Genomic DNA, 20,374 nt, shown 5'->3' on the forward strand with positions numbered 1-20,374 from the left:
CAGGAGTTTGTGGAGCTGGGCAGAAAAAACATTTTAACTTTCTAAGAACCAAAGAAATGAAAAGTGCAATCAAGTGTTTTAGCAGCCTGGGTGAAAGTTGTAGACTTCCCGGAGTCAATGAAGAAAGAGGGCAGACGGAACTCACACCCAGGGTATGAAGGAGTTCTGCTGCACAAACTAAGTTTGGCCAATAAATTACTTTTTATATGTTTATGTATCTTTGTCAAACTCTGCAAAGTTTGAAATAATTCAACTGCAAAACTAACTGAGCTTGGAAAGCTTCTGTAGGCATTCCTTTGATAACTGAATATTTTCTTCAGTTATAAGTTTCAGGTTTTCTTTCAAGTCAGTTCTGGCCATTACAATTTTTCTATTAATCATCCAATTTATTGAGATTTTCATTTATCTGCATGTACTGATGTTTGTTATTTTATAACAAGAAATTTCCAGTATATTGCTCATTTCTTTATTTGTTTTTCTCTTCTTTGTGTGTGTGTGTATTGAATTTGACAGGAAGATGTTTATTTTTGTTTGTATTCTTCCCTCCAAACACATGCTATTGGATTTATCAGTTTTACTGTTTTATTTTTTAATTTATCTCTATTTTCCTTTTTCTTAGGTTCATTTTAGGTATTCTAATTTTATGAGTTGAATAGTTGAAAAAAACTATTAAAAACAAACTTTTTTTAAGAAGGAAAGCATTTAAAGTTTAAGGTTATTTACCATTGCGTATACTTGGTTACAACTCCTAAACTAAGTTTTATATGTATTACTTTCATTTTCATTATTTTGCAAATAGTTTGATGTTATATTTGTTTTCTTCTTTCACTCAATATTATTTTACTTAAAAAATGAATACCTGACTAAGCAAATCACTAGTCTCTCTCTTCATTTATATTTTAAAAAGTGGAAAAACTCTTTTTTGTTCTCCTCCTCCCTAAAAATAATTTTTCAAAATTATGCCATAGAAGAATTTTAGAAAAGCCAATAGAAATCATTGAATTTGAGACATTTAGTTCACTTATTTGATACTTCTCCCTCAGATCTCACATTAAACCAACTGGTTTTGAGAATAAAAGTTTTAAGTCATTACCACTGAGTGAAATGTGTAAAGTGAAAGACTCAGGAAAAGGGATATTTTTGGCATCAGCTAATTTGTGCTACAGCTGATATCTTGGATCCATGATTCAAACGTAACTGAAACAGCTGTTTAATTTGCCTAGAGCACAAAATAAGCAGCACATCCGATGTCAGGGGAAAGGTACAGGTGAAGTTTATAGAACAAAAACCCGTGAGAAGGAGGAGGCCACGTGATCATCGTCATCTGGGAGAAGAGCAGCCATGACCCCAGCTGTTGAGCACTTCAGCCTCCACAGCAGTCATGCCAGAGGACGAACGTTGCTTATTGCTGGCCAGGAATTTTGCTCCAGATCCACTGCAGCCAGTCACCACAGTGACCTGTGCAGGCCTGCGGTGGACCACACGAACTCCACGCCCCTTTAGATTGAGGCACAGCCTAGAGCACTCATATGTGCTCTGCTTCCTTTTCTGTATGGCTGTACCATAGTTTTAGGACTGGCAAAGTTTACTGCCCTACTAAGGAAGCAGCTAGCAAAGTCTAAAAAATACCTTCACCCTTAAGTACACAGCTTCTGTATCCTTGCTTCTGAGCCCCATCCTGCCACCGAGCCCCTGGTCAGTTCCTACCATACAACCCAAAGGGGACAATAAGGAGATGAGCCCCAAAGAAATCACCATGTAAAGAAGTGATGGGCTGGCCTCATCCAGGAGCTAGAGAGACCTGCTAACGTCTTTATACTTCCTGAGGAAAGTTCCACCCTCCTCCGGCGTTCTACGAGGTCCTGAGCCCTAGCCCAGCGCCCTCTTCCTCGAGGAGGTTTAGGCTGTGGACTCATAGCCCCTGATACAGCGATGGAACCAGGAGTGAGCAGACCTCAGCTCTATCACTATGGCTTTTCATATTGTGAGCATGTTATCGTGGGAACTTTTGAAAGACACGTAGCCTCTCTGGTCCTGGTTTTCATCATTTAAAAAAAAAAAAGAGGGTTTGGTTTGATGACCTCTGAGGTCTCTTCCTGATCCAAAATTCTTGGTTTGATTTTCAGGAGTTTGGTCCATGAACACAGCCAGGGATTCTGCCATTCCTGCCCATCACAAAGTCTCTCTCACCATCACAATGGCCAGAGTGTACCAAAGGCACTATGTTGAGTGCTTTACATGCTTCCCCTGCAAGAATCTTCTTATATTGCCTCCATTTTACAGTTGAAAATGGGGAAGCTTCCAGAGGTTATGGAATTTATCCAGATCACGCAGCTCGTAATTGGTGTAATTGAGTTCAGATCATGGTCGACCTGACTTTAGAGCCAAAGGCTCTGCTTTGCACCACGTTGCAATGAACTCTTATTTCCTGCTTGCTTCTAGATTATCTTGTCTTAGTCTTTACCAAGTCAAGAAATGAAAGTTGAGAAAGAGTAGGAAAGTTTCAGATTTTAGAAGTCAATGAAGTTTTAAAAAAAGAAGGAGAGGGGACTTCCCTGGTGGCGCAGGGGATAAGACTCCACACTCCCAACGCAGGCGGCCTGGGTTCGATCCCTGCACAGGGAACTAGATCCCACATACATGCCGCAACTAAGGAGCCCACCTGCCGCAACTAAGACCCAGCTCAACTAACTAACTAACTAACTAAATAAATAAATAAAAGGAGGAGGAGGAGGAGAAGAGGCACCAGATATAATTCTGTTTAGGGTAATCCAGAAAAACAGCAATAATACAAAGTTCCATACGGCAAAATTTGCAAACTAGTTCCCCGCCCCCCACCCCTCACCCCCAGTTCCTTTTTGAAAACAAGGGTTTTCTGTAGCTAATGCATTATAGAGGACACTAAATCGATAGGATGAATCATGTTTAAACATGGTATTGATAGTGTCTTCTATTCTCAAATTGTTGCCTTGTTTTAATAAGTGAAATCAAATCAAGGTACTCTTAAGTTCCTTATAGCTCATCATGTTGTAGCTCCATTCATTACAAAATCGTTTAAAAGTAACTCTAAATTAATGTATTTCTAATTATTATCTGTATAAACTACACTCTTACATTTCATATTCCAAACAATCATTTTATAGATAAGTTGGATAGGGAGTTACAGATCACAGAGTTGATTTTCTCTTCCTAAACACAAAAAGTGACATCATATCTGTGAGTGCTCTAGAATTACTGTACAAATATTTTGAATGTTCCAAAATGTTTGGAAAGAGAAGATTTTTATGCTCCCTTTAGAATTTTAAGGTCTAATCTTCTATCTTCAACTGAAATTATCTGAGTTTTAAAAATATACCCATATCGACCAGGCAGCTTTAGATATATGATTTGTATACATGTCTGAAATATATTTAAACTCAGCAATTGAAGCTGTGTAAAAGTATTTATTTGTAACTAGCCCCCTCTAGTGAAAATTATTTAAAATAGCATAATTCATTTCAGAATCTCCTTTGAACTGGTCAAATTTTTTGCGAGCAGTTTCAAATTTAAAAATTTTTTATTTTTATTCTCTATAGAGTCCCAGATTATAGACTAATAGATTTTAAAAAATTATTATAGGGTCTATTTTAGAAATTTATGATGAAAAATAATCCAAAACACACATAATTAATTATCCATGTCTTAACACCATAGCTGCGACTTTTTGTAGAAACAATACAATTGACTTTAAAGATAAATCTTGGTAGAAAAGTAAAATACTGACTACTCTTGAGATGGGAAGTGAGTGTGGGACATAGATCATGATGAGATTGCCACAAAATTCAGACTGAAAAGAATAACCTTGTTAACAGTCCCAAATAGCTTCTACTTGTTTTTTCACTTGCTCTTTTGGGTATCCTGTGAAGTAGGTATCATTCCCCTATTTTGCAGATCAGAAAACAGTTTCAACAAGTGAAGTGCTATGCCCAGGGTCACAGAGCATTGTGGATGCTGTGGTGTGCACCCAGATTCCCCTGCAGGGCTGGAGAACTTCTTATTCTTCCACTTGCTGGAGGAGTTGTTGGCTGATGCTTCCCAGCTAGGACCTGCTCTCAACAGAAGAAAGACACTTTGCCCAAGGTTATGCTCCCTCCCTGGGGACAGTGCACATCTAATGACTTCTTCATGTGGGAGACAAAGACTTGTCGACTTTGCCTCAATTTGGGATATCACAGAAGGACCATCCCAGCTTCAGAACTCCCCATGGGAATCTGCTGAGACCTCGGCTGCAGCCTCATTGCAGTTCAACCTTTCTTCTCTGCTCAGTCTTTCTTCCCTCACCACTCATAGGTGCTATGTCTGCCAGGGCTCTCCAGTAACGTCTGCACAGAAACTTTAGTGTCTCTGTTTTCTGGGAAACCCAACCAATGACAGCTGGTTCTCGTTGTGGCCCTAAAATGGGATTTTGTTGCTGGCCCTGGCTGGCTGTGATAAAGACCCTATTGCTGGTAGTAGGGGGAGCATTAATAGCCCCAGGCATGCAGTTCCAGTGTTATTGCTAAAACTTTTACAAGTGGTAAACTGAGATGGGATACTGATGGGAAGAAATGCTCCAGCAGGTGCAACATCTCAGGGGTTTGAGAGTTTCAGGGGGAATTAAGTAAATATAAGTATTTTGGAATTAGATGACTGTTGTTTGCAATTAGATGGTCATGGATGCTTTGGAGAGAGGCAATGAAAGGCTGAGGATGATTACTCACCAATATATTGTGAAATGTGAAGCCAGAGTACTTCCTTGGCTGTACATAAATTGACTCCCATCTCCTGCAGCCTGGGAGCAGTAAACTGAAGACATCTTTAAGAGTAACAGGATTCCAGAGAATGTTGAACTCTCAGCTCAAGCTGGTCTGCTATTTCTAGGTCAGGGCCCTGATTTGGAAGGAGTGAGAGTCTGAGGTGTTGGGTGGGGACATCTGGGTTGTACACTAAAAATTCCATGATTACTTTGGACCCTCTAGACCTACAGAAGTGATACACTCCTCCCTGTTAAAGGTTAGTGCTTCTTGTTTATTTGCAGATGATGCAAGAAAACTTGTGCCCTGCTCAGGATGTATCTCTGTTTCCTCTTGTGGCCATCAGACCCATAACTGGGGTCAAGTTCCAACATAACTCGGCCAGAGAAGTGCTGGGCCTGCAAAGGGAAAAAGGGACTATACTCTGAAGTGAGGTGGTTGTAGGACCTGGTCATTGTGTACCCTCAGAAATTGGGAGTGTATGTGTGGGGCTGGATTCTGAGGGTGCTGAATCAAGGGGCACAAAATATAACATTGGAAAAGGGAGGTTGTTTTGTGTGAGTGTTCTCTCGTGGTACAGGGCCTACACCTTGGCAAGGAGGCCAGGAGATGGCGCTAATACACTGCAAGTTCGCCTCTTAGATGCTCGGGAAAAAGCATGTATTAGCTTACATTAAATAAGGTAGAACTGGAAGCACTGCTATGGCAAATAGTGAAAGAAGAAATCAAAATGTCCAGAGACGTGGGCATGCTAGACTGAATATACTACATAGGCCAGAAAACCCACCAGCCATTATGTTCTGTGGGAACCTAGAGGACACTCTTGTTTATCTTAGAAATAAAGCAGGTCCTTGGGGAGAAGCTCTGGGCTGCTGGTAGGAGATGCTGTTACAGAAATGGGCTCACTGATTGTAATGGGGACAATAGGGTCCTGAAATAATAGAAGCCAGGTGGCGAGCACAACTGCCATCCGCAGGATGGAAGCAGCTGAGAGCACATTGGCTGTAAACAGAGAATGACAGGACCGCCTCCCACCCCCAGCCCCACCGTCCACCCCAGAATCACACCACATTGGCTCAGCAGGGCTCGAAATTCCACTTTTTGTTTTAAATGTTAGGCTCCAATTCTTTCTTCCTTCCTTCCTCCCTCCCTCCCTCCCTCTCTCTCTCTCTTTCTCTTTTGGCTGCGTTGGGTCTTCATTGCTGCGCGCAGGCTTTCTCTAGTTGTGGCGAGTGGGGGCTACTCTTCGTTGCGGTGCACGGGCTTCTCATTACCGTGGCTTCTCTTGTTGCGGAGCACAGGTTCTAGGCACGCGGGCTTCAGTATTTGTGGCACGCGGGCTCAGTAGTTGTGGCGCACGGGCTTAGTTGCTCCACGGCATGTGGGATCTTCCCAGACCAGGGATCAAACCCATGTGCCCTGCATTGGCAGAAGGATTCTTAACCACTGCACCACCGGGGAAGTCCTCCAATTCTTGTTTTTTGTTATTTGTGTGTTTTTTTAAAAAATACTTCTCTTTACCAGAGGCCTTTCTCAACCAGATCCAGGAGCAATTCAGCCCCAGCACCCGGTGGCCTCCATTGCAGGGTGACATCTCAGGCTTACATGTTCAAAGGAGAAATCTTGATTTCTAACTTTAGACATTTTCCTGCCACATCTTCCCCTGTGGCTCAAGCTAAACACCTATGAGCCATCCTCAGTGCCTCTCTTTTCTTCATCCAACTGTTCAGTAAATTCTATTGGCCCTACCTCCAAAATACATTCCTGTTCATCCACTTCTCTTCATCATCAGTGCTTTCACAACGTAGTCTAAAGTTTTGTATCCCTCACCTAGAACACCAAGAGCATTTCCCTAATTTGTCTTTCTGCTTTACTCCTGTCTTATAATCATTATTCCACAGAGCAGCCAAAGGGTTTTACTAGGACTAAGACTAGGACTAAAATGGTGAGACTATGTCATAGCTCTGCTTAATGTCCTCTGTTTGCTTCCTATTACACTTGAAGTAAAAACCCAAGCTTCTTTATGGCCTTCAATGCCCTAGGTGATGTGGCCCCTTGCTTTCCTCTCTAATTCTGTTTTATTGTTTTATATCATTCTCTCCCTTGCTGGCAGCTCTAACCACACAGGTTTTCTCATCTCCCCACTCCCTTGTTTTAAAATAACACAAGCTGATTTTTGCCTTAAGACCCTTTAACTTTCTATTCCTGAAATACTCTTGCTCAGATATTTATGAAGCTAGTTTATTTTAGGGGAGGAGGAGTTGAGAAAAAGAAGAATCAAGGATAATTTGGGGGAAGGCTTTTGGTTTGACTGATGTGGATGAATGGTAGTCCCATTTACTGACGAGTGCATACTGGGGGAGGAGATATAAAATTTGAAACGTCTATTATTAGCTTACCTTTATAGAGTGCTTGAGTATTGTATTAGTTATCTACTGCTGCATAACAAATGACCCCCAAATATAGGGCTTAAAACAATATTTTTTCACGGTATCTGTGGGTCAGGAATCTGGTGTGGCTTAGCTGGGTCTTCTGGCTCTGGGACTCTCACACAGCTACAGGTGTCTCAGGACTCAACTGGGAAGGATCCTCTTCCCAGGGCTCTGGTGTTTGCCGGCAGGGTTCATTACCTTGCAGGTTGTTGGACTGAGGCTTTATTTCCTCACAAACTCCTAGCTACAGGCCTCCCTCAGTTCCTTGCTGCCTGGGCCTCTCCACAGAGCATCTCATAAGATGGGAGCTGACTTCATCAGAGAGTGTGCCAGAAGAGAGAGTCTAGCAAGACAGAAGGCAGTCTTTTGTAACTTAATCACGGAAGTTCATCATGTGGCCATATTCTGTTTGCTTCTAGAAGCAAGTTATTAGGTCCAGCCCACTCAACAGGAAGGAATTACCACACGAGTTGAATACCAAGAGATGGGGAGCATTGGGAGCTATGTCAGAAGCTGCCTACCACAGGCATGTAAGCACTATTCTAAATGCTCTACACATCTTAATTCGTTTAGTCCTTACAAGACACCTTAAGATAAATATGTTATTACTGTCTCCATTGCACAGATGAAGTGCCAAGTAGTCAAGTAACTTGCCTGGGGTCACATAGCTATAAAGTCAGTAGGGTACAGAAATTTGAACCTAGGCTGTCTGGCTTCAGCATCTGTATTCTTTCTTTTAATGCTGCTTTTTTAAAAAAATTGACATGTAAAGTTATATGTATATATTGTGGAATGATCACCACAATAAATCTAGTTAACTTCCATTACCATACATAGTTACAAATTTTTTTCTTGTAATGAGAATTTTAAGATCTCTCTTAGTAACATTCAAATATACAATACGATATTGTTAACTATAGTCATCATGCTGTACATTACATCCCCAGGACTTATTTATTTTATAACTGGAAGTTTGTACCTTTTGACCCCCTTCACCCATTTCACGCACCCCCCACTCCCCCCTCTGGCAAAAAAACCCTCTGTTTTTTTATTTTGTTTTTTAGATTCCACATATAAATGATATTTATTTTCTCTGTCTGACTTATTTCACGTTGTCACAAGTGGCAGGATTTCCTTTTTTTTTTATCACTGAATGATTCCATTGTGTGTGTGTGTGTGTGTGTCTGTGTGTATATATATATATATATATATATATATATATATCACACCAGTGTCTGTCTTCTTAACTTGTTGGCTACACTGCCTGAGATGGAGGTGTCAAGTAACAGCTGGCATCTGGACTTCTTGGAAGAGGATTTGCCTGGCAAAAGATATTTAGAAGGTGAAATGAACTAATTTGAGGATAAGAATCACAGCTGGGTATAGTATCCAGACTCCATCAGTGCCAAGGAGATAAGAGAAAATAGATTTAAAGCTTTTCTCCTGTATTTTTTCCTTCCTTTCTCCCTCCCTTCCTTCCATAAATACTTACTCACTGCCAACTATGTGCTGGGGAAAATACTAGATACTGGGGAATGTATTTTTAGCTTTCCGGATACAAAAGATATATTATTTTGAGAAGTTTTTGAACTACCTGTAGTCTTCCCTGAAATCATCTACTTAACTGTCACGTATTTCAACTTGAACTGTCTTCCTATTAAATGTACCACTATTAAGTATTGTGACGGTACTAGAAAATAAGCAATTTGTAAAGCACATGCACAAATTCTAACCCAGGCTTACTACCCTGGCTTTGCCTATTAATTTCAGCAATTCCTTAATTTAACGTATGATGTTGAAAATAATTTTACAATATTTCCAATTAAGTTAATTTTCACACTGCTTTTGTGTTCTTTGTCATCACATGTAGAATGATAAAATTCTGTTTTGCATATTATTAATGAATATGGGGCGTGTTTTTCCATTTGTGTCACTAATAACTCACTATTATCTAATTTCAGAAATGAGTTCAATACTCAATCTACAAATTATACAGTAACCAACTTCTCCCAATGAACCACAATTCAGTTAAGCTCACAAGCCACCTTTTTCTACACTTGTGTCAATCTGTAACAAACCAAAGCCTGATGGTCTACTTCAACTAAGTTGGTTGGACAAAATTTAGAAGTTCATTAGCAAGAAATCTGACCCAGAACCAAGATAGGCATCACATAAATGAAGAAAAGATGAAAACAACAAGGTCCTATTGTATAGAACAGGGAACTATGTTCAATATCCTGTGATAAACCATAATGGAAAAGAATATATATATATATGTATATAACTGAATCACTTTGCTGAACAGCAGAAATTAACACAACATTGTAAATCAACTATACTTCAGTAAAATTAAAAAAAAACCAATGGATTAAAAAAAGATGAAATTACACAGTTTAGATCCACATTATCCAATCCCTAGTTTATGGCTGGAGAAGATCATTGATGTGGTAACCCTGCTTCTTATTTATAAAAGACTTTAAAACAATGGGAGCAATCATTGTTCTGCTTTCAACTTCTGCTGAATATTTAGATGATTACCAAGAAAAATATATTGTAAACGCCAGCCTATAGAGAATATTGGGAAAGAAAGTAGTGGTGCCTGGGAAAAATCTAACCTACTGAATTTTGAATAGTGTATGGGCTACCAATTTGGTTACAGTGTTAGGATATTCTGATAAAAGACAACTATTCCTAAGGGATAAACCTGAGAGAATCTCACAATAGCTCCATTTGGGCCTTTAAAAACTGTTGTCATGTTGTTGCCATGGAAATATTCTGATGATTTAAAGGGCTGTGTCACAGCACTTTTATTTGTCTATTAGAATTGTGAGAACTTCCTCTACAGAAGTGCTCATTTTTATGCGGCTAAGAGGCCAATACAGATATCCTCCAAAGATATCATCATCATGAATCAAATCAAATTAGCATACTAAAGGATTCACATTTAACGGCTGAAAGGGCTTTCTCAGTCAAAATCAGTCCATCAATCAGGGCTTTATTAAACCCTGACTGAGAGCTTAGCATACTGCTAGGTATCCTGGAGCTGTGGAACACCACACCTGCTGCCCACCAAGATCTAATGGGGAGCTTTATCAAGTAAACAAACAGACATGGTCCCAGTCCTGAAGAGTCTCATTGGTAGGTTCTGGCATGAGCCTCCTGGGAATCTGTTTTCATTTTTATTTTTAACCTCCCAGGTGATTCTGATGATTAGTCAGAACTGGGAACTGTGCCTGCAGAGATTGTCAAAGTCTGGTCCCTGGACCTAGATCACCAGCATCACCTGGGAACTTGTTAGGACTATAAATTCTCAACCCCATCCAGCCCTACTATAAATCACAGACTGGCGATAACCATCTGTATTTTAACAAGGCTACCAGGTGATTTTGATGCTTGATAAATTTAGAGGATCTTGGCCTTTTCTCCAGACTGAGATGGATGCTCAAGTTCTTTCGTTCTTTGCTGAAGAGCTAAGGAAATAGGACAGTTTCTCTCCTTGGGTACATAGCTAGCCACTCTACCCTTCTCTTCACTCTGAGCATGTCTGAAGAAGTGTGGAGCGTAATAAGCTGCCTCATCCCACTTCCTTGTTGCTTGGGAAGATGATATGTAGAGAGAGGCCCTTTTGTTTTCAAGGAAAATGGAAAGAGGATAACAAATAATAACCAATATGGGGAAATGGCAGAGTCCTGGGATTTTAAAAAAGCTTTCTGTCCTGGTCCAGGACCTTTTATCCTCCTTTTTTATTCCTGAATATGGAGCTCACACCCTCCCTATTTTCTCACTTCCCCTTAGCAAAGCCATACGACTCTTCATAGTAACTCAAGGCCTAAAAATAAAATAAAGCCAAGCAATAGATGTCCCCTTTCAGCATAAAAGTTTTCTTTTTACTTTTAATGGAAATCACTCTAAAACAAGTTTTGTTCAGTACATTCTGGATTTTTCTTGATCATCTAGTGTTATTATAATGAACATTAATTGTTATATCCTACAACAAACAATGATATGGACTATTGAAGATTGAAGACACGTTTGTTAAATAATCCCAGATGTCTAGGATTTTTTTTCTTGTATTTCTATATTTTTGTCTTTCCTCTCACCCTCAAGCTATCAGAAAACATGTCCAAGTATCTTTTTCAATATTCTTCACCTTGCTTCTAATTTTTTGCTTTTGATTTGGAGAGGGGGGCGGCTGGGAAGTCAGAAAACAAGTTTGTTACACTTATGTTTAAAAAAAGTGTACAGCAAATAGGGAAATTTTATTTTTCACTGATAATACTCAATGCTAGTGAGGTTGTATTAAAGTTAGTATTTCCTGATATTGCCCATGAAAGTGTTAATTAACATAATCCTTTGGGAAAACAGTATGGCAATATATGCCAAGATCTTTAAAATATTCATACTCTTTAATATAACATTTTTACTTCTAGAACTAATATAAGAAAATAATTTATCATAAAAATATTTATCCACAATGGAGTTTATTGTTTTATCATTTATAATAGGAAAAAGCTGGAAATAAATTGAATATTTAATAGTAGAAGAATGTTTAAGTAAATTATGGAACCTTTAATCAATGAAATTATAAATATCCAGTAAAACTTATAGATACAAAGATTTTGAAATAAGTTTAGCATATACACATATAACATGAAATCAAAGAGGCAATCCCCTTATCCTCTGCAGAGCTTAGAAATAATATAATAATAATGGCTAATTATTTTATATACATTAACTCATTTAAACCTCATAAAAACCCCTGTAAAGTAAGTACTATTATAAACTTCATTTAATAGATGAAGAAACTGTTAGTAAGAGTCTAAGTAAGTTGAAAATAATTGTCAGAGCTGGTATTCAAACCCAAGCAAGGTGGGTCCAAGAGCCTGTGCTTCTAACCACTGGGGCTTTAAGTAAGGACATCTCAGTTTATGCTTGCTGAAGTAGCACAATTATCCAAGGTGCCCCATTTCATCCTCAGAAGTCCCAATTGAGATGATAGGTCATAGGGTTATACTAGCTGTAGGTGAACACAGCCATCTCAACAGTGCTCAGAGGATCAGAAACTGTGAGGGTTTTCCAAGACTGAATACATATGGAATCAGAGGAGGGACCCAGAACATGACTGATACAAGGAAGTATGTGATCACAAAGGATCAGTGACTAAATGGGCCTCATGCCTGGAGGCTGTCAAAGCCAGGAGGGGGTCCAGGGGAAACTGGTATGGGGAGTAGTGGGTTACTAGGGCAGGAATAGTGACTTCAGTTATAACAGGTTGCAAAAATGGTCATAATTCATCTCCCACCAAGAAGCAGTATCTATTTCCTCCCCCCCTTGAATCTGGGCCAGCCTCATGACTTCCTTTGACCAAAAGGATGTGACAGAAGTGACACTGTGTGAGTTCCGAACACTGCTACCGTGTGAACAAGCCTGGTGAAGATGAGAGATCACATGGAGAAGGACCAAGGTGCCCCAGCCAAGAGCCAGCCACCTGTCAGACATGAAAGTGAGGCCACTTAGGACCAGCCAACTGACGGCATATCCAGCAGCTGGCTACAAATGCATGAAGAGGAGCATACAATGACTGTCCACTGAGCCCAAACTGCTGACCCACAGAATTGTGAGCTGAATAACTTGGTGTTATTTTAAGCCACTGACATTTGGAGTGCTTTGGGATGCAGCAAAAGCTAACTAATATGCCAGAAAACCCTTGCAAATATTTCCAGCTTCCACTCTTCAGAGGTCTAGGCAGTGTTTCTTTGGGCAGGAGCAACACTTGGGACAGGGGCAGTGATTTGTGTGTCTAAAGTCACCCGGGAGCAAATGAAGATCACTGAGTCCAGAAAAATCAGCCATGAAATATCTTACCCAATAAGATGTGTTTGGTCCCTTCTTTCAAAAGATAAATAATGTATGTTGCAAAATATGACAAGAACAGAGTAAGTTTTGCCAAATTTCTAAGAGAAGGCTTTCATTATCCAGAAACTATTCTTTTTCATTATTTAATGCAGCTGTTGAAGAGAAACCTGCTCATCAAGACTGCTCCTCCATGTAACTCACGTGCTAGAATTACGACTGAATGTTATCACGGCCCCTAACTTTTGCTCCAGGAGAGGTTATTAAAAAAACAACACTTTCCCCCTTTGAAGCAGACACTTGTTCATGCCACAAGTTTGGCTGTAAATTGCAGATGAACCTGTTTCATTGCCAAGGTAAGTAAATGAGATCAGAACTGTTCACAAGTTTGCAAAAAGTAATTCATCTCACAAGCAGAAGGCAATATCTAGTATTGTTTTATGTATTTATTTTTTATTGAGGTAAAATTCACCTATCACAGAATTCACCATTATGAAGTGTACAAGTCAGTGGCATTTAGTGTATTTACAGTGTTGTGTAACTGCCACTTCTCTCTAGTTTCAATACTTTTTCTTCACCCCCCAAACACCCATACCATTAAGTAATCATTGTCTCCTCTCCTAATCCCCTGGTAACCACTAATATGCTGCATATCTCCGTGGATTTGCCTATTCTGGATATATCACATTAAAGGAATCATTCAATATGTGACTTTTTGTGTCTGGTTTCTTGCTTAGCATAATGTTTTCAAGGTTCATCCAAGTTGTAGCATGTATCAGCACTTCCTTACTTTTTTTATGACTAATTATATTCCATTATATGTATATACCACAATTTGTTTATGCATGTATTCATTGATGAGCATTTGGGTTGTTTCCACCTTTTGGTTATTATGAATAATGCTGCCATTACCATTTGTGTACAAGTTTCTGTGTGGACACATATTTTCATTTCTCTTGGTTATATACCTAAGAGTGGAATGGCTATGTCATATGGTAATTCTATGTATCACTTTTTGAGGAATCTCTAGCATTGTTCAAGATATGTAGAGAATAAAAGGAAAAACAGAAATACCTTTGACTGGCTACTGTCTCTTGGTTCCCTGAAATTTTGGTGCCCTAAAATTTTTTTCTAATTCTCCATTATAAAAAATTAAAAATATGCCAAAGATGAAAAAGATTAATGCTATTTTCAAATAATGCACAAAGGTGAGAAAAACATATATTTAAAAATATATATAAGGAAAATAATAAAATAGTATTTTTTAAGAGTTAAAAAGTTTCATAATTATAAAAGGAATAATTCTCCAAGAAAATACACTAGTTATGATGTTATGTGGAATCTACCACAGACCTTCAACATACACTAGTCAAAAACAGGTGGAACTACAAGGAGAAATTGACAAATTCATAATTATAAACAGGATTTTAAATATATTTTCTCTTAGAGACTGACAGATCATATTTGCCAAAAATAATTTTTTTGAGAATTCAATTAACACAATTGCCAGGCTTCATCTAGTATATAAACATAAGAATCTGAGCCAAACACACTGCTTTCTCATGAGTAGTTTCTAAGCAGTTGTTAGGCACACTCGTGCAGCTGAAACCAGGGTGCTCTGCTAGTGTGCGCAGGAGTGTGGCTGAGGGGGCCAAAGTGTTGGGTTTTTTTCTAACTCCATCAATTTGCTGAATGACCACTCAGGCCCTTGACCTCAGATTCCTCATTAGCAAAACTCATGGTTTTACTGAATTCAATTAATTAGGCAACTATACACTGAGTATACTTTGTATACATTGGCACTGAGCCAATGCTGGGGATAAAATGTTAACCCAGACGTCGTCTTTACCTTCCAGGAGTTCAGTATGGCGGGGCAGACAAACAGGGAAAGGGGGAATTGTGCTGTGGGTTGAGATAAGAGCAGTGTCAAATCAGGGTGTTTTGGAACCCTTCTTTTCTTTTTCTTTTTCTTTTTTAAATTTATTTTATTGAGGTATAGTTGATTTACAATATTGTGTTAATTTCTATTGTACAGCAGAGTGATTTAGTTTTATACATATATTTAGTATTATATCTTTACTTAGTATATATAATTATATATTATATATGAATATATATTTATTAATATATATTAAATATAATATATATCCTATATAAAATATATAGATTATATATTATATAATATATATTTTATATTATATTATAGGTATCTTTATACTATATGAATTTTAAATATATATAATTTTATATTGAACATATATGATATATATTATATATACTAGTATATAATATATATTATATACACAAATATATACTATATATTATATATTATATATAATATACAAAATATATAAATAATATATAATACAATATATTAAATATAATATAATGTAATATATTATATATTATATTATTTTTAAATATATAATAATATATACTATACATATTATATATTTTACTATACATAATATAATATAATATATAATATATATTATAGCATACAATATATTATTTATAAGAGAATATAATATTATAATATATTATATAATATATAATATCATAATATATAAATTTTATATTTATATATGTATAATTATATATGATATACATAATTATATAATATACAATATATTTTAATATATTTTAATATATCATATACTATATATTTATATATCATACATTTTAATATATTTTTATATATCATATATTATATATTTATATATCATATACAATCATATGCAATATATAATATATATTATATATAATATAATAATGTAATAATAATGTTATTATTACATTATTATAATATAATATAATATAATGGAATAATATTATAACATAACATGATGGAAAAAAATTATAATATATTATTAATTAATAAATAATAAATTGCAGCAAATCTTTTTTGATCCACCTCCTAGAGTAATGGAAATAAAAACAAAAATAAACAAATGGGACCTAAAGAAACTTAAAAGCTTTTGCACAGCAAAGGAAACCATAAACAAGACAAAAAGACAACCCTCAGAATGGGAGAAAATATTTGCAAACGAATCAACGGACAAAGGATTAATCTCCAAAATATATAAACAGCTCATGCAGCTCAACATTAAAAAAACAAACAACCCAATCCAAAAATGGGCAGAAGACCTAAATAGACATTTCTCCAAAGAAGACATACAGATGGCCAAGAAGCACATGAAAAGCTGCTCAACATCACTAATTATTAGAGAAATGCAAATCAAAACTACAATGAGGTATCACCTCACACCAGTCAGAATAGGCATCATCAGAAAATCTACAAACAACAAATGCTGGAGAGGGTGTGGAGAAAAGGGAACCCTCTTGCACTGTTGGTGGGAATGTAAATTGATACAACCACTATGGAGAACAGTATGGAGGTTCCTTAAAAAACTAAAAATAGAAGTACCATATGACCCAGCAATCCCACTACTGGGCATATACCCAGAGAAAACCATAATTCAAAAAGACACATGCACCCCAATGTTCATTGCAGCACTATTTACAATAACCAGGTCATGGAAGCAACCTAAATGCCCATCAACGGACGAATGGATAAAGAAGTTGTGGTAGATATATAGAATGGAATATTACTCAGCCATAAAAAGGAAGAAAACTGGGTCATTTGTTGAGACGTGGATGGATCTAGAGACTGTCATACAGAGTGAAGTAAGTCAGAAAGAGAAAAACAAATATCGTATATTAATGCATATATGTGGAACCTAGAAAAATGGTACAGATGAACCAGTTTGCAGGGCAGAAATTGAGACACAGAAGTAGAGAACAAATGTATGGACACCAAGGGGGGAAAGCGGCTGGGGGGTGGGGGTGGTGGTGTGATGAATTGGGCGATTGGGATTGACATGTATACACTGATGTGTATAAAATTGATGACTAATAAGGACTTGCTGTATAAAAATATAAATAAAATAAAATTCAAAAATAAAAAAAAGTGGAAAAAATTATAATATATTAATTTGATAAAATAATATTTTTTATAATATATTATAAAAATATAATATTATATAATAATGTATAATATATAATAATAAATAAATATTATATATTATTATATTGTATGTATATTATATATTATATAATATATTATATTAATATTAATAAATTATATATCATACATATATAATGTATACAATATAATATATAATATTTATATTATATATAATATATTAATATTATATTACAGCATACTATATAATATTATTATATAATTTATATATCATTATGTAATACATAATATATCAGATAATAATATATAACATTATTACATAGTATAATATATTATATATTATAATATATACTTTATATAATATATTATATTTATAATATATATTATATATTATTATATACTATATTGTAATATATTATTACATAGTATATTATATATTATAATATATATTATACATTATTAATTATATTAATATAATATATTAATACAGGATATTAAACATATTTATATATACAAAATATATATTTATATATTTATATTATAAATTTTATATATTTAATATTATATCTTATACATTTATATATAATAAAATATATAAAATATATAAAAAATCTTCTAAATATATAATATATAATACATATATAAATATGTATATAATATATAAATATATATTTATATATAATATATAAAATTATATTACATAAAATATTGTATATAATATAATATATAATTATACATTATATAAATATGTACAATATTATATGTAAGTATAATATATTATAATTACATATAAATATATATTATATATAAATATTATATATTATATATATATTGAGTATTATACATATATAATATGTAAAACTAAACCACTAAACGTTCTATATATTTTATATGTCTAAAAATCACTATATATATACATTTTATTTTCATATTCTTTTCCATTATGGTTTACCACAGGATATTAAATATAGGCCCCTGTGCTATATAGTATGACCTTGTTGTTTACCCATTTTATTTGTAATAATTTGCATCCTCTAATCTCAAACTCCCAATCCATCCCTCCCTACCCCCTCCTTTTTGGCAACCACAAGTCTGAACTCTATGTCTGCAAGTCTGTTTTTGTTTCCTAGATAAGTTCATTTGTGTCATATTTTAGATTCCACATATAAGTTGTATCTTATGGTATTTGTCTTTCTCTTTCTGATTTACTTCACTTAATATGCTACTCTCTAGGTCTATCCATGTTGCTGCAAATGGGATTATTTTATTCTTTTTTATGGCTGAGTAGTATTCCACTGTAATTTATGTACCATATCCACTTTATCCATTCATCTGTTGATGGATCTGTAACTTGTTTCCATATCTTGGATATTGTAAATAGTGTTGCTATGAACATAGGGGTGCATGTGTCTTTTCAAATTATAGTTTTGTCCAGATATATGCCCAGGAGTAGGTTTGTAGGATCATATGAAAATGCTATTTTTAATTTTTTGAGGAACATTCATACCATTTTTCATGGTGGCTGCACCAATTTACATTCCCACTAAGAGTGTAGGAGGTGGAACCCTTCTTGAAGAACCTAGAAGACATTGTGGAGGTAGGGATGCCTCACATGAGACTTAAGCTTGATTGTGAGTGAGCCAGACAAAAAAAGCGGACGGGAAAGTCTTCAGGCCAGAGGTCCAATGTGTGCAAAGTCTCCCAAATGAGGGAGAGCTTAGCCGGTCCAGGGAATCATTGTTCAGCATGGCTGGAGGACAACATTCTATCAGAAGAATAAGAAGCAGTAAGGGTACAGAGGGCCCCTCTCCAAAATGTCCTGTGAGTTTTCTCATGAATTTTGGGCCTTTTGACAAGAACAATGGTGAGCCATTTAAATATTTTCAATGAAGGATGAGGCAAGAATGAAGGTAAAAAGGCCAGTTTGAGAGTATTGCCATAAACTAGATGACAGGTGATGACGATATAAGCTCTCGTTGTGTGAGTAGGTAAGTAAAAAACAATGAATGGAATTGAATGATATTAAAGAGACAGGTTTTGGAGATTTACTCGTGTGTGTGTGTGTGTGTGTGTGTGTGTGTGTGTGTGTGTGTGTTAGGGGTGGGGACAGCTAATCAAGAGAAGTTAAGGATTACTGGCAGGCTTCCTATCCAACACCAAAAAAGAAAATTACCCAGAAGAGCAGTGTTGAGTGTGTGCCGAAGTCACGGTCGGACATATTGGGTTTGAGGGCCCCTGTGGCAGCTGTTTAATAGGCATTTGGATTTATGAATCTGGAGTCAGGTGAGAGATTTGAGCTGAGAAAGCTTTGGGAATCATCCCCATATAGATGGTGATTGACCTCACGGGTCCTTCCCTTTCACGTCTGAAAGTCTGTCAAAGGACAGAGGAAGAGAGGATCCCATTTTTCTCAAAGTAACCTGTACTTCCTCCTCCAAACTTCCTTCACTGATGCCTAAGGTGGCAGGAGCGCCTTCTGAGAAGCGCATCCACCTTCGCAGGCAAACCAGCACCCACGATCTGGGGCTTCAGGGACCTCAAGAGGGGGCAGAGCTCCTGCCAACAACCATGCAGACTTCCTCCACTGGAGGTCAGATCAACAGTTTCTAGAACTACCAAGTCTTCCGAAACTTGTTAATTGGTAGAAGATCAGACAGCCAGGTGCAAAGCTACATCCCTGGAGAAGTGCCATCCCTGTGTCAGAGCCGTGGCGGGAGAGGCCGGGAGCCTGGAGCGAAGGCAGGGGGCTGTCATGGTCGGGAGACGCTGGGGTTCAGGGGGCCCAGGGCTCTGGTTGCCTCCCCGGGGAAGAGCCAGCACCCCAGAGAGAGGACCTGTGGCTCCAACAAAGGCAGAGCAGGAAGGGATGTCTGGGAAAAGGCGTCCGAAGGGCTACGGTGGCAGAAGCGATGGCAGGAGCGACTTCTGACACTCCCCACTCCTCCCCAGCAATGGAACCTGGTGCTGGGGCCCTGGGGATCCCAGGTTCTTGAGCTGGTAATTGTTGTCTCCTTTCTGCTCCCGTAAGCTTGCAGCCCTGATTTTCATTCCTGGAAGAAACTTCTGCTCCATCTTGTCAGGGATCCTAGTGGCCAGTGAATTCTGATTCCTAGAAGAGTTCAGTTCCAAAGGGCACATGTTCTCCCAGTGGTAAGTGTTATTTGGAGAACCTTCAACCCTACAATAAATTAACTTCCATATAGGATATTTTCTTGTATATCTGTTAGAATCAGTTTTGCTACTGTAAATGTGATCTCTGTTGAGGGAAGGTTCTCCCTAGGATGAAGAAAACAGTTGAAAATGTAGAGTAAAACAAAATGAAACAAACAAAC

This window comes from Eubalaena glacialis, chromosome 11 (assembly GCF_028564815.1).
Source record: "Eubalaena glacialis isolate mEubGla1 chromosome 11, mEubGla1.1.hap2.+ XY, whole genome shotgun sequence".
Classification (NCBI taxonomy): Eukaryota; Metazoa; Chordata; class Mammalia; order Artiodactyla; family Balaenidae; genus Eubalaena; species Eubalaena glacialis.